Source organism: Bidens hawaiensis, unplaced genomic scaffold (genome assembly GCF_021521415.1).
Source record: "Bidens hawaiensis isolate Kalapana, Puna unplaced genomic scaffold, B.hawaiensis_p1.1 tig00032018_1, whole genome shotgun sequence".
In the NCBI taxonomy this organism is placed as follows: domain Eukaryota; kingdom Viridiplantae; phylum Streptophyta; class Magnoliopsida; order Asterales; family Asteraceae; genus Bidens; species Bidens hawaiensis.
In genome coordinates, this window is record NW_027495407.1 from 104,929 (window position 1) to 118,551 (window position 13,623).

The window sequence follows — 13,623 nt, forward strand, 5'->3', positions numbered from 1 at the left end:
TTGTTAAGAAAATGTTACCAATACTCCTGCCACAAGCCGCAATTAACATCCTGATTGGAATAAACTCCAAGAGAGCCGTATGATGAATCGACGACACAAACTTCCATCATAACCTGTTCTTTTCTTCTTTAAATCTCCACCACCACTTTGCTAGCATTGCAATGTTCGCCCCGTAAAGACCCCAACTTAGACTCCCCGGACCTTACTCAATAGGTAGGGGTGTTCTTCGGGTTCGTTTTTCGGGTTTCGGGTTTTGCGGGTTGGGTTTTTCGGGTTTCAAAGTTTTAAATCTTGGCCCGAAACCCAACCCAAATCTCTCATGGGTTTTTCGGGTTCGGGTAATTCGGGTTCGGGTTTTTTCGGGTTGGGTTAATCGGATTTCAAGTATCCTAGAAAACAAACAAACAAAAGAAAAAAAAACACAAAAAATTTAAAAACTACAATGCTAAAATTAAATCAACATATTCTCTTTGCTTATAACACAAATAATCAAATTACGAACCAACATAACTTGATAAAACAATTCAAAAGAAGAGTAAAACTAACTCGAGCCTTAATCATATTCAATCGGGCGTAATTTGGTTGTTCGATTTCGGTTGCTATTAGTAGTAAACGGAAAACATAAATTAATAATAAACCCAACATGTTGTGGCGAGTGTCTTATTTAGTGGAATCGTCAAGAGTTTAGAAGTGAAGTTTGATCTATCCCCTCGCCAAAAGGCGGTGTTTGAATGCCTTCGGGCTCCTCGGGCTCAGGATTTTCTAACGGCTATCTCCATTGAAGGATTAGGCCAACGTATGTCGGGTTTGGAGTATCGGGCTATCCTTAAGTACCGGTTAATGATCCCTATGTTCCCGACGGATGAACCTTGCCCAATTTGTCGCAAGGTCTGTTTGGATTCTTTTGGTGACCATGCGGTGCATTGCAAAGAATTGCCTGGCTTTAAATACAGACATGATCTGGTTAGGGATGTTCTGTGTGATGTTCTTAAACGGGCAGGGATTTCTGCTAAAAAGGAGGCCCCTGTTAACTTTCTCACGGATCCTATTGAAGGGAGGTCTACTTTACGACCAGCTGATATTCTTGTGTTCGGGTGGGCAGGGGGGAAACACGCATGTGTGGATCTTACAGGAGTGTCTTCTCTTGTTGGGCTCAGGGACCGTGGGTTTGTTGTGGGTCAGGCTGCGTTGAAGGCTGAATCGGGCAAAGTTGTTAAACACGAGAAAGCTTGTTTAGATAATCAACATGTCTTTCTACCATTTGCCTTTGATACATTTGGTTTTCTGGCTCCAGAGGCTGTGAAATTTTTGAGTAGGGTTCAGCGCGTCGTACACGGAACCTCTTCAGCTTCTAGGTCTCAAAGCTTCGTTTTTAGCAGGATTGGCTTTGCTGTTCAAAAGGGGGTTGCGGCGCAGCTTGTTGCCCGTTTGCCTGCCACTTTATTGTAATCGTTTTATAGTAAATTATATAAAACTTCGATTATTTATAAAAAATAATAATAATAATAATAATAATAATAATAATAAACAATCGACCCATAATAGTTAGAATGACAATAGTCGATTAAAGCTAGATTATGATAACTTTAGTGGCTAAGATTTAGCTTATTATATATAAAAATATATTTAATTTTAAAACTAGAAGTTTATTCGGGTTGACCCGAAACTTATAAATCAAACCCGAGAACCAACCCAAATTACTTTGGTTCGGGTTCGGGTTAGTCTTTTCTCGGGTTCGGTTTCTTCGGGTCGGGTTAGTTCGGGTAAGGGTTTTTTCGAGTAAAAGTGACAGCCCTATCAATAGACGTTGTCACTTTTTTCCACACTAGCTAATTAATCTTAATTTTATCCCCCCCCCCCCCACCCCCGACACACTCAATAGGCCTACTCACTTTTTCCCACGCTAGCTAATTAATCTTCGTTTTATCCCCCCCCCCCCCCCCCCCAATAAAGTAATAATAATAATAATAACAATATAATAAAATAAACGGCCTCAGTTTGTCTAATTGTTTTTAACACCCCTTTTGGAGTCCGAAATCATGAAAAATATTAAGTCTATTAATTTACTCTAGCAAGAAGTCTATTAATTAGCAACTGTCATGCACATATATTGGCTTTTTAAGCAAAAATTTTACCCAAATAGTCTTTTGTATTCCTGTCAGGAGAAGATAATCGTCAATAATCTTCCTAATACCTTAATCGAGAATTCCGACATATCCCCAACTTCTAAACCAAAAACATTAAAAAAAAAGAGAGAATAAAAAAAGAAACTAACTATATAAGAATTCAATATTCATGCAAATGGAAAACTATGTGCATTCAGCAAGTAGTTTGGGCACAATTTGGAATGCTAAATCATCATTTAGTAGATTATGAATCATTATCCAATTAATCGATGTAAAAAAGTTAAATATATATTTATTAATACATATCATGGGAATATTAACAAATTGAAAAGGGATTAATTAACATTAAGGGGTCATTAGCCTTATCTAAACAAAAATGCTCTAGGTGGTTATAAGTTTTATGTCAAATCTATCTTCTATCTATACTAATAAATAAGTATTAGGTGATGCCACTTGTCATCTTCTTAGTCATTTTCACCAATTGTAACCCATTTTCATAAAATGGTATCTCATTTGGTTCAACCCGCTCCAATACAACCCGCTCCAATAGAAATAACCAGATCCAGTTTTTTCATTCTTTTTCTGTTTTCATCAATCCTAATTCCAGTTCCTCTCTCCTTCTAGAATCTACGCCATCACCTACCTTAATTCCAGTTTGATTTTATCAAAATCAAAATCGTATCTGGTTTTTGTGTGCCATCGCCGTATTATGCTGAACAGGCGACGGCCATCGCCGTATTCTGCCGAACAGCCACCGCCGTCGCCTCCTTCATCGCCATCGTCGTCGCCGCCTCTCTTCCGTAGCCACCTATTTTGTACGCGCCATCGCTGTCGCCACCTACTCCTCTCTTCCATAGTTCACTCTCTGTTAAAGGTATACTCCTTAACTATGTAATTGAAATTAGGGTTTTATTGATCTAAATTAGGTTTTTTTCTTGGGTGGTGTTTTTGATTGCATAAAGATGACATTTTTAATCTGTTTTTTGATTCTTTTTGTGTTCTAATTTATGGGTTTTGTGAATCAGGTGATTACAGATGGTGATTTATGGGCAGCAAAAGCTTCAAGGTTGGTGAAAAGGTTTATACAAGAGTTGGTGACGTGATGCCTAGCTTTATCTCCAATCCGAAGTAATTTCTTTTCTATTTTTCAGTAATTTTTATAAAAATTGTATATTTTTGTGAGTTTTCTTTTAAACAGTCTTTGAAATCAAAACCATCTGTTGAAAGTGAAAAAGGTTCAAATTTTTATTGTGTTCTTGGATTGTATGAATCCCGCGCCGGGGGGGGGGGGGTGGTTGATGTGAGTTTAAGTTGACTGATTGGTTCAAACCACCGTTTATGTTATTGATTGATCTTGAAGTAAATTCAAGTATTAGGAAATAGGGTTTTATTGATCTAAAATTAGGTTTACTATATTATTATTATTATTTGAGAGGTAAGTTTACTATATTAATATTATTATTATTATTAAAACTTTATAAGGTTGGGAGTATTATTGATAATTTGATCTTTTGCAACCTCCACAATCATTTCTTGTGACAATGGAGGAGTATATAAGCGAAGCACCACGGATGGTGCCCGTCCCAACCGACACTTTGGTGCGTATAAATTTACTATTGCACCCAAAAAAAATATTTATTTCATTTCGTTTTTTTTTTTTTGCATAATTTTTTTCAATTGCAAGAATATCTCGAAAAACTTATGCCGACTTATAAACCTGAAGAAAGCAATGAGCCTATTCAAGATTATGAAGATTCACCTGTTGCAGTTAAGCCTGTGCCCATTGATAAAATTGTTGTGTCAAATGACAATACTACACCTGGCCCCACACCTTTGCCGTCAACTTTTAACAGCCATGAGCCTGATGATCTGCTGGTAATTGTCAAAAATGATTTTATTTATACCAACTGTCTAAACTTGTGTATTATATTGTCTTAAGTTTAAGTTTAACATTAAGGTTGGGAGTATTATTGATAATTTAAAGTTTTGCAGCCACGGATGGTGCCCGTCCCAACCGACACTTTGGTGCGTATAAATTTACTATTACACCCAAAAAAAAATATTTATTTTATTTCGGTTATTTTTCATAATATATTGAATCTTTTATTATTAAAGGTGGATATTTTTTTATTATTGTTGCTTGTCTGTGTTTGCAGGCATCTTAAGCATGGATGGAGTAGTTAATGAAAAAAACTAAGGTTTTAGATCAAAGGGGTGACATGTCAAGAGTGGGGCGTGGCCGAACAGCAGTAGCGTGAGCTAAATATACGTGTACGGCGTCTTTCACATTCAAAGGTATTATATTTGATTGCAAGTTTATATGTATTACTATTTTTAATATATTAGATTGCACGTTTATATGTATTACTATTTTTTATATTATCGATTTCCAATAAAGTTGTATACAATTTCGATCCAACTTGACATATATACTTGCTTGTATTAATATTATTATTATTATTATCACCAAATTATTTGTTATTTTTGAGTTTAATTTGTTGTGACCAATTTTCTCTTATCATGATTTGTTTTGTCACAAAATCACCCTTTTCAAATATGATTTATGTTAGTATTATAAGAACACAACAGAAAGGCTTATGTTTTTTTTTATTTACTAACTTTACTCCTTTTTTTTCGTTAGAATACATTTATATTTTATATTTAATTGACATTTTCTAATCGGTGGACTAATAAAAATATATTAGATAAATATATTCTGATATAGTAGCAAAAATTGTAATACACGGGTCTGATTTTACAAGTGCATAATGTTGTTGCAATCGCAAATAAAGAACGTATATTCACTTAATTTGAATTATTAAGTGAATTTTAGAGAATTTGTATACAATACAAAAATTGTAATACACGGGTTTGATTTACTTTTTTATGCAAAAGATTATCACAATTTATTAATTATTATAATAAATTATTTTATTAAATGTTTTAGATAATTATAGGAAGATAATATCAGTTCATAAAAAAATTTCAACTACTTCTTAAATTATCACCTAATTTAACGGTATTAGTATTTAAAATTTAAAAACCTTCCTTATCAATTCAATTATATTTAGTTAAAATATACTGTTATTATAGAATAGAAAGATTATAGTTGAATATTCTAGATAAATTGAATAATTATGCTAAATATAAATCAAATATTTACCGAATTAGGTATATTTGAAAAACTGTATCCGTCAAAATATATAAATCAAAACTTACAATATTATTTAAAAAGCTAGATAAAAAATATATTTCAACTGTATTTTAAAAAATGATTATTTAAATGAGATAAAAGGTATTTTCAAAAATGATTACAACCAATAAACCGTAATTATTGGTTGAAATTTTACTCAAAATAAATATATTTTATTTCAAATTTTGATTTTTTCAAATTCTCAAATTATCTACAATTACCATATTTATTTTACTTTCAAAATTTACAAATTACCTATTTATAATATTTAAAAGTTTCTATAAAATTTGACCTATTTAAAATTTGACCATCATATGATAATTGTGTTATTGATTGTATTTTATTTAATGTTTAAATATTGTAATTTCCATTAATTCCCCGTGTAATACACGGGTCTCAAACTAGCTCAATATAATTAATTCGCAACTATAGATTATAAATTTATTTTACGTTGACAAAGTTTTATTTTTTTTTTGAAACCGGTATTATGCTAGAAAAAAATAATTTAACTACATATTTTTGTGTAATCTAAAAATAAGTTGTGGGTGTTCATAAACAATGTTGAGTGAGTAATTTTATAAAACGTTTGTAAATAAAATATATTAGTTGATAAAAAAGAAACAGAATTCATCTCCGACTCAATTGCGAACATTGGTGGCACATTGATATAGAACTTATCATGGTTAAGAGTCCTGACCTCGTATGACGAAGTGGCAGAATGGCAGGTATGCCAAAATGTTTTTGAATATTGTGATGTTAAGAGGTGCTTGCAACACTTGAAACTTGAAAGTGGCATTTTTGGATGAAGAGCATTATTTTCCGGTAAAGTCTATTCGGCTTGTTGGATCATTACTACAACAATTCAGTGAATAATCAATATGAAAAGAATCATTGGGTGCCATTCAAGGTGAATGTCTTCAACTATCATGCCGCTATCGGAAGGCTCCTCTCTGGGTCCGTATTGCTTAGATGACGATGACATATGCAAGTTCTTTAAGTCTTAGCTCTTTATGTGGACACAGGAGAAGATGGTTGAACATCTATTGATATCATGTGCAATAGTAAATATGTTAATGATGCAAGATGGAACCATTATTTGCAATTTCCATAAATGATATTTTGGAGGCTCATAAGTTTATCACGGGGTCCAAAAGGAGAAATAAGGTCATTGGTGTAATCCTAAGTTTGGAAGTGGGGTACCAAATAACCCACGTGATAATACAAAGTCAGCATTACGCGGATGCGGAGGACCTTCTACGGAGAAGATATAATCTTCGCAAAAGAAGTACTTTATTATCAAGGCAAACACAATCATCCGTAGGCGGAATATCTCCCGCAGAAAGAGATATATCCTCCACGGAAGAAATACTTCATCCTTATTATCTCAAAGAGTCCAGCGGAAGATATGTTGTGATTAAAAGGCAGGATATCACATGCCAGAGAAGGGAAAGACCAATCACAGGTCGAGATCCCTATAATGCCCATGATTGCACGATGGACCAATCATAGAGCGCCAGCTGTTGGAATACCGTATGCCCGAGACACATAATTAGGTTAATGTGGCTAGCCGTGTTTGATCCAAGTCGGGTCATACCCAATAACGAGTTAGACACACACCAATTATGTATTTGTTGAGATATGATCTATAAAACAAATACAGAACACAACACATTCAGAAATCGGGTTTCTGAATAATTACTTAAAGTGTTAAATAAATTAATTGGTTAATTTATTTATTCAAATAATTATTATTGGAATGATTATTTAAACATGTGTTCTTTTATAAAATGGTTTATAAAAGATGGGATGTTTATATATTTTATAAGGTATAAAATATATATTATTTAGACATGTATGCCTTACACCCTATACACTTGGTCAAAGTTAGTAAGGACTTGATGGAGGTTGAGTAACTTTTACTTGACCAAAAACCTAACTTAAGATATGAATGAGATATGATCTCATTTATATAAAGATCAACATACTTTCAAGATATAAGTAAGTAACCACAACTCTCTCTTTCCCTCTAGCTTTTGGTTCGGCCGAAATTAAGAAACAAAAGAGGTTCGAGTCTCGGTTTCTCGTGTTCAAGCTTCCTAACATAGCTCGGTGTGTGTTGGAGGCTCGGGGTATCTTCCGTTTGAGGATTTTCCCTTTGAAAGTCTAGCATCAACATCATCATCTTCTTCAACTTCAACTACACTCTTAAAGGATTAAGAATGTAAGTGTTTATAGCTTTGATAGTTTAGTTTTTCCGTATTATTTGATCCTTGCCTCGGGTTTCTAATATATAGATTATTGGTAATCTTATGACATGAATAAACTAGGTTGTTCATGAACACTATCATATAAACTTGTAATACATATATATATATATATATATATACATATGGATACATATGTTTAAGTTTGTGATTTTCACGCTTCCGCCTTAATTAATGACTAGTTAAATGGTTAACTAAGTTTAAAATATCCATAGAAACCCAACAAATGGCATCAAGAGCCGGGATACGGGAAACTAAGCTTCGGGTTTTCGGTTTTATATTTTCCCTTTGAAAGATTTTATACAAAAAATTAACATGCATGATTTTTTGTATTTAATCTTGTTATATTTTTGGCTTTGTTCAAAAAAAAAATAAATAAATAAATAAAACCGAGCAAATGGGCCGAAGCCCAATTCGGGAGTTATTGGGCCGAAGCCCACCTCATTTGGTTAATGGGTTAACCGGTAAAGGGGAAGAAAGTTAAGTGGGCCGAAGCCCATGAGACTTTCTTTTGGGCCGAAGCCCAAGAACAAGTTATTGGGTCAAGCCCAAATGGGTTGGGCTAGGCCCGATAAGGTCAAAGGGTTTTGGAACGGGATCCTAAAACATAACGGGTTATGTTTGTTATTTATTAAAACTAGACCGAGCCGTAGACCAAAATGGATGTTTGTTTGTGGTTGATGATTGTAATTGTAATTAATTATTCAAGTTTCGGTTTGTAAAAATTAATTAGGGGCAGTTTTGTAATTTTGTAATTATTTATTCATATGGGTATGTAATAAATAGATTATTTGTAATATCTTTATTTTATAGAATAAAAAATGTATTAGGACATTTGGTTTTGTAAAATTAAAGAAGATTGCAAAATTGGAAGTTTGGGCCTTATTGGGCCGGGTATGGTGATAATGGGCCTCACAAGCCCATTAAGGGGATTCAAGCCCAAAAGGACCTAAGCCCACCAATTGAGCCCAAATGGAAGCTTATGGAAGCTAAGGCCCAAGTTCAAGCCCAATGGATTACAACGGGGTTGAAGAAGATGCTTGACGCATTTGGATGCGGGATCAAGTGGGAGCTACAACATCCATGTGTCGTGTGTCCCTTAGGATCGGACCTAAGACACACACTTGTTTCGGCTAACAAGTGTGGTCTAACTTAGTGGCTCGTGTCTAGTATAATTGTGTATGCTTGTTAATTGATTGTTTGATTATGTGGTTGTTAGATATTAGGATATCAACTTCGTCACATAGAATTAATTAACAAAGCATAAAACGGGTTCTAACAATTATCGGTAATCACGTGACACGTAGTTTAATAAAATGGATTTATTAACTAGCCGTCTCACGCCCATAATAAAATGGTTTTATTATAAATTAGAATTTTGAAAATGGTTTCAAAATAATCATGTTACTAAATGCATGTTAGAACATGATTTAAAGTTTTACAACTAGAATTATTAAAACTAAAAATCCCTTTTAAAATTAAGGATAACAAGTTAAACACCATCCTTTTGTATAACGCTTAACATATTAGTAAGCTCTTAGTGGGAAAAAGGTCACCTAACCGCGTAGAGTAAATTAATATGTTGAGGTAATATTGGCATATAAATGGGAAAAAGGTCACCTAACCATTTGTATGTTGATATTACAAGTTGATACAAGTAGGACGACTTAAATTAGAACCATGTGAAGAGGGTCACCCAAGCATGGGGTCTAATAGGTGTTGATGGGATAAACATGCCGACACGAAATATGATTTCGAACCGGTCCCATAAACTCTAGAAGTTGCAAAAGGGTTTGCAATTGTTATGAATAACTACCTTGATAAACCGACAATGGGAAAATGGTCACCTAACCGGAGTCGGGTTTATCGTTGGATTCTAGATTTTAATTATTAATTATATTTGGTATATATAAAAGGGTATTAATAATTAAAATAAGTAAAACACTAAAATGAACTTAATTAAAATTCTGCAGATGGCCGCACACGTCGACGACAACATAATCCCTAACGTCCAAAATGTATCTCTCCGATCTATTCTCGCTAAAGACCGTCTTAATCACAATAACTTTTCGGATTGGTTCCGAAATTTAAGGATTGTTCTAAAACAAGAAAAATTATATCATGTTTTGGAAACACCTATCCCCAACGAACCGGAAGAGGGAAGTGAGGTCGAATACATGAATTGGGTCCAACACACGGAAGATTCCATTCAAGTGTCATGCCTCATGTTGGCGACTATGGTTCCCGAAATCCAAAAGGATTTCGAAAACCATAATGCGTACGACATGATTACTCAACTTAAGGAAATGTTCCTTAAGCAATCGAGGGTTGAAAGGTTCGAAACGGTTCGAGCCTTGCATGCATGTAGAATGGATGATAATCAACCAGTTTCAACTTATGTACTTAAGATGAAAAGTTACATTGATCGCCTCGCCAAGCTCAATTGTCCCATCTCAAAAGAGTTAGCAACGGATTTGATCCTTAACTCTTTGTCGAAAAGGTTCGACACTTTCGTGTTAAATTATAACATGAACGGGTGGGACAAAAACATTGGAGAACTTCACTCAATGCTTAAAACAGCCGAGGCGAGCATGGGTAAAAGGGTTTTACCCGTGTTTGCGATCAATGAAGGTGGATCCAAGAATCGATCTCAGCCCAATCCTAAGGCTAAGGTAGCAAAAAGAAAGGGTCCTCCTGTGCATCTTAAGGGTAAGGGCAAGGCACCGGTTTTGGCAAAGAAACAAAAGGTTGTGGAACCGAGGGGTCATAAGGATGATCCTTGTTTTGGTTGTGGGGAGACCGGACATTGGAAACGCAATTGCCCGGTCTACCTAAAGGAGCTAAGAGACAAGAGGAATGCGGGGCATGCCTCGGGTAATGTCTTTATGATTAATATTGAGCTAAATCTTATTTCTTCTAACACATGGGTATTGGATACCGGATGTGGAACTCACATTTGCAATTGGTTGCAGGGGTTCAAAAGGAATGAAGACTTAAAGAAGGGCGAAGTGAGTCTTTTCATGGGCAACGGTGCAAGGGTGCACGTGGTCGCTAGAGGAGACTTCACTTTATCGCTTCCAAGTGGTTTGGAAGTTGTTTTGAGGAATGTTTTGTATGCTCCTAGTTTGACTAGGAACATTATTTCCGTGCACCTTCTTAGACAATGTAATTTTGACTTTAAATTTGTAAAATCAGAAATGCATGTATCATCTAATGGTATCTTTTATTTTAAAGCTGTACCAAACAACGGTATTTATGAATTGGTTCATGATAATACCTCAAATAGCTCATTATATCAAACTTCCACCAAAAGACTCAAAAAGGATTTGAGTGATTCCTACATTTGGCATTGTCGCCTTGGACACATAAACAAGAATCGTGTAAATACTCTCCAAAAGAATGGTCTTTTGAAAACAAACGAGTTAGGTTCGTTTGATGAGTGTGAATCTTGTATTCAAGGCAAGATGACCAAAGAGCCTTTCAAAGGTACAAATGAAAGGGCTAAGGACTTGTTAGGTATCATACATACGGATGTATGCGGACCTCTCAAGCCCACTAGTAGGAATAGTGAAAGGTACTTCATTACCTTTACCGACGATTTTAGTCGATATGGGTATGTGTATCTAATGAAACACAAACATGAAGCCTTTGAAATGTTCAAGGAATTTCAAAATGAAGTACAAAATCAGCTCGACCGAACAATCAAGGTACTCCGCTCCGATAGAGGAGGCGAATACCTAAGTGATGCTTTTCAAAGTCATCTTAGAGATTGTGGAATTGTTTCACAGCTCACTCCTCCTGGTACTCCTCAACATAACGGAGTATCCGAGAGGAGGAATCGAACACTGTTGGACATGGTTCGATCAATGATGGCACGAAGCTCACTACCACCATCATTTTGGGGATATGCGCTACTTACAGCAGCTCGTATTTTGAATATGGCCCCGACCAAAAGGGTGGATCGAACACCCTATGAAGTGTGGCATGGAAAGGTTCCATCCCTTTCATATTTAAGGGTATGGGGATGCAAAGTTTATGTTAAACGTGACACCCCAAATAAGCTTGAGGCTCGATCCATCAAGTGTATCTTCATAGGATACCCAAAGGATGATATAGGATATATATTCTATGATCCTAGTGAACAAAGAGTGTTTGTTTCACGCAAAGGATACTTCTTAGAAACTAAGTTCCTTATGGAAGGACCTAGTGAAAAGAGAGTGAAACTTGAAGAGGTTCAAGAATCACTGGATGATACACAGTTGGTCGATACTAGCTTTCAACACGAGGATGTTGAAGGTGATCAAATGGTTGATCATACACACGTTGCTCGCAGATCTAGTAGGGTTAGTCAACCTCCCGAGAGATATGGATTTCTCGTGGATGATTGCTACTTGGTCGATTCGGATGAACCGATCTCCTACAAAGATGCTATGTCACAACCTGATTGTGAAAAATGGCTTGAAGCCATGAGCGCCGAGATGCAATCCATGCACGATAACCAAGTTTGGGAATTGGTTGATCGTCCACTTAACTCCAAACTGGTTGGATGTAAGTGGGTCTTCAAGAAGAAGACCGATATGCATGGAAATCTAGATACTTACAAAGCACGACTTGTAGCAAAAGGTTTCACACAAACTCAAGGGATTGATTATGATGAAACCTTCTCGCCGGTCACGATGCTTAAGTCGATCAGGATATTATTTGCCATTGCAGCTCATTTTGATTATGAAATATGGCAGATGGATGTCAAGACCGCTTTGCTTAATGGATATCTTGAGGAAGATGTACATATGGTTCAGCCTGAAGGTTTTGTCGATCCGTCTAATCCTGACAAAGTATGTAAGTTAAGGAAATCAATCTACGGGTTGAAACAAGCATCACGGATGTGGAATCATCGTTTTAATGAAGAAATCAAAGCGTTTGGTTTCGTCCAAAACGGTGATGAGGCGTGTGTGTATAAATGGGCTAGTGGGAGTATAGTCATGTTCCTTATTTTGTATGTCGATGATATACTTTTATTTGGAAATGATATACCAAGTATGGAAAGCGTTAAAGCGTGGTTAAGTAGTCGTTTCTCAATTAAGGATCTTGGAGAAGCGACATATATCTTGGGAATAAAGGTCTATAGGTATAGACAAAGGAAATTGATCGGACTCAATCAAAGTGCATACATTGATAAAATCCTGAAAAGGTTCAGGATGGAAAACTCTAAGAAAGGTTTGGTACCTATTCCTAGAGGAACCGTGTTAAGCTCATCCCAAAGTCCTAGCTCTAAGGAAGAGCAGGATAGGATGAAGCATGTTCCTTATGCTTCGGCAATAGGATCTATTATGTATGCAATGATGTGCACTAGACCGGACGTCTCGTATGCTTTAAGCATAACGAGTAGATACCAGCACAACCCAGGTGACAGTCATTGGATGGCTGTCAAGAATATATTAAAATACCTTAGAAGGACTAAGGATATGTTTTTAATATATGGGTCTGGTGAGGAGGAACTCGTCGTAAAGGGTTACGTGGATGCGAGTTTCCAAACTGACCGAGATGATTCTCGGTCACAGTCGGGATATGTCTTCATTTTGAATGGAGGCGCTGTCTCTTGGAAGAGTTCGAAGCAGGATGTTGTCGCGTTATCCACTACAGAATCTGAGTACATCGCCGCTTCAATGGCAGCCCAAGAGGCTGCATGGATGAAAAAGTTCATCATGGATCTAGGGATTATCTCTACCATTCAGGAGCCCCTAGAGATATTCTGTGACAATGAGGGTGCTATTGCACAGATCAAGGAGCCTCGTGCTCATCAGAAAACGAGGCACATTGAGCGCAGATTCAACTACATAAGGGATGAAGTTGAAAAGGGAAAGATATGTATTCATAAAGTTCATACCGATCAAAATATTGCGGACCCACTCACGAAGCTCCTCGATAGGCCAAAGCATGAGGGTCATGTTTGTGCATTAGGACTTCGGTATTCTAGTGAGTGGATTTAATCTGTGTTTAGTGTTTGTATAAGAACGAATGTAATGGGTATCTCATGAAA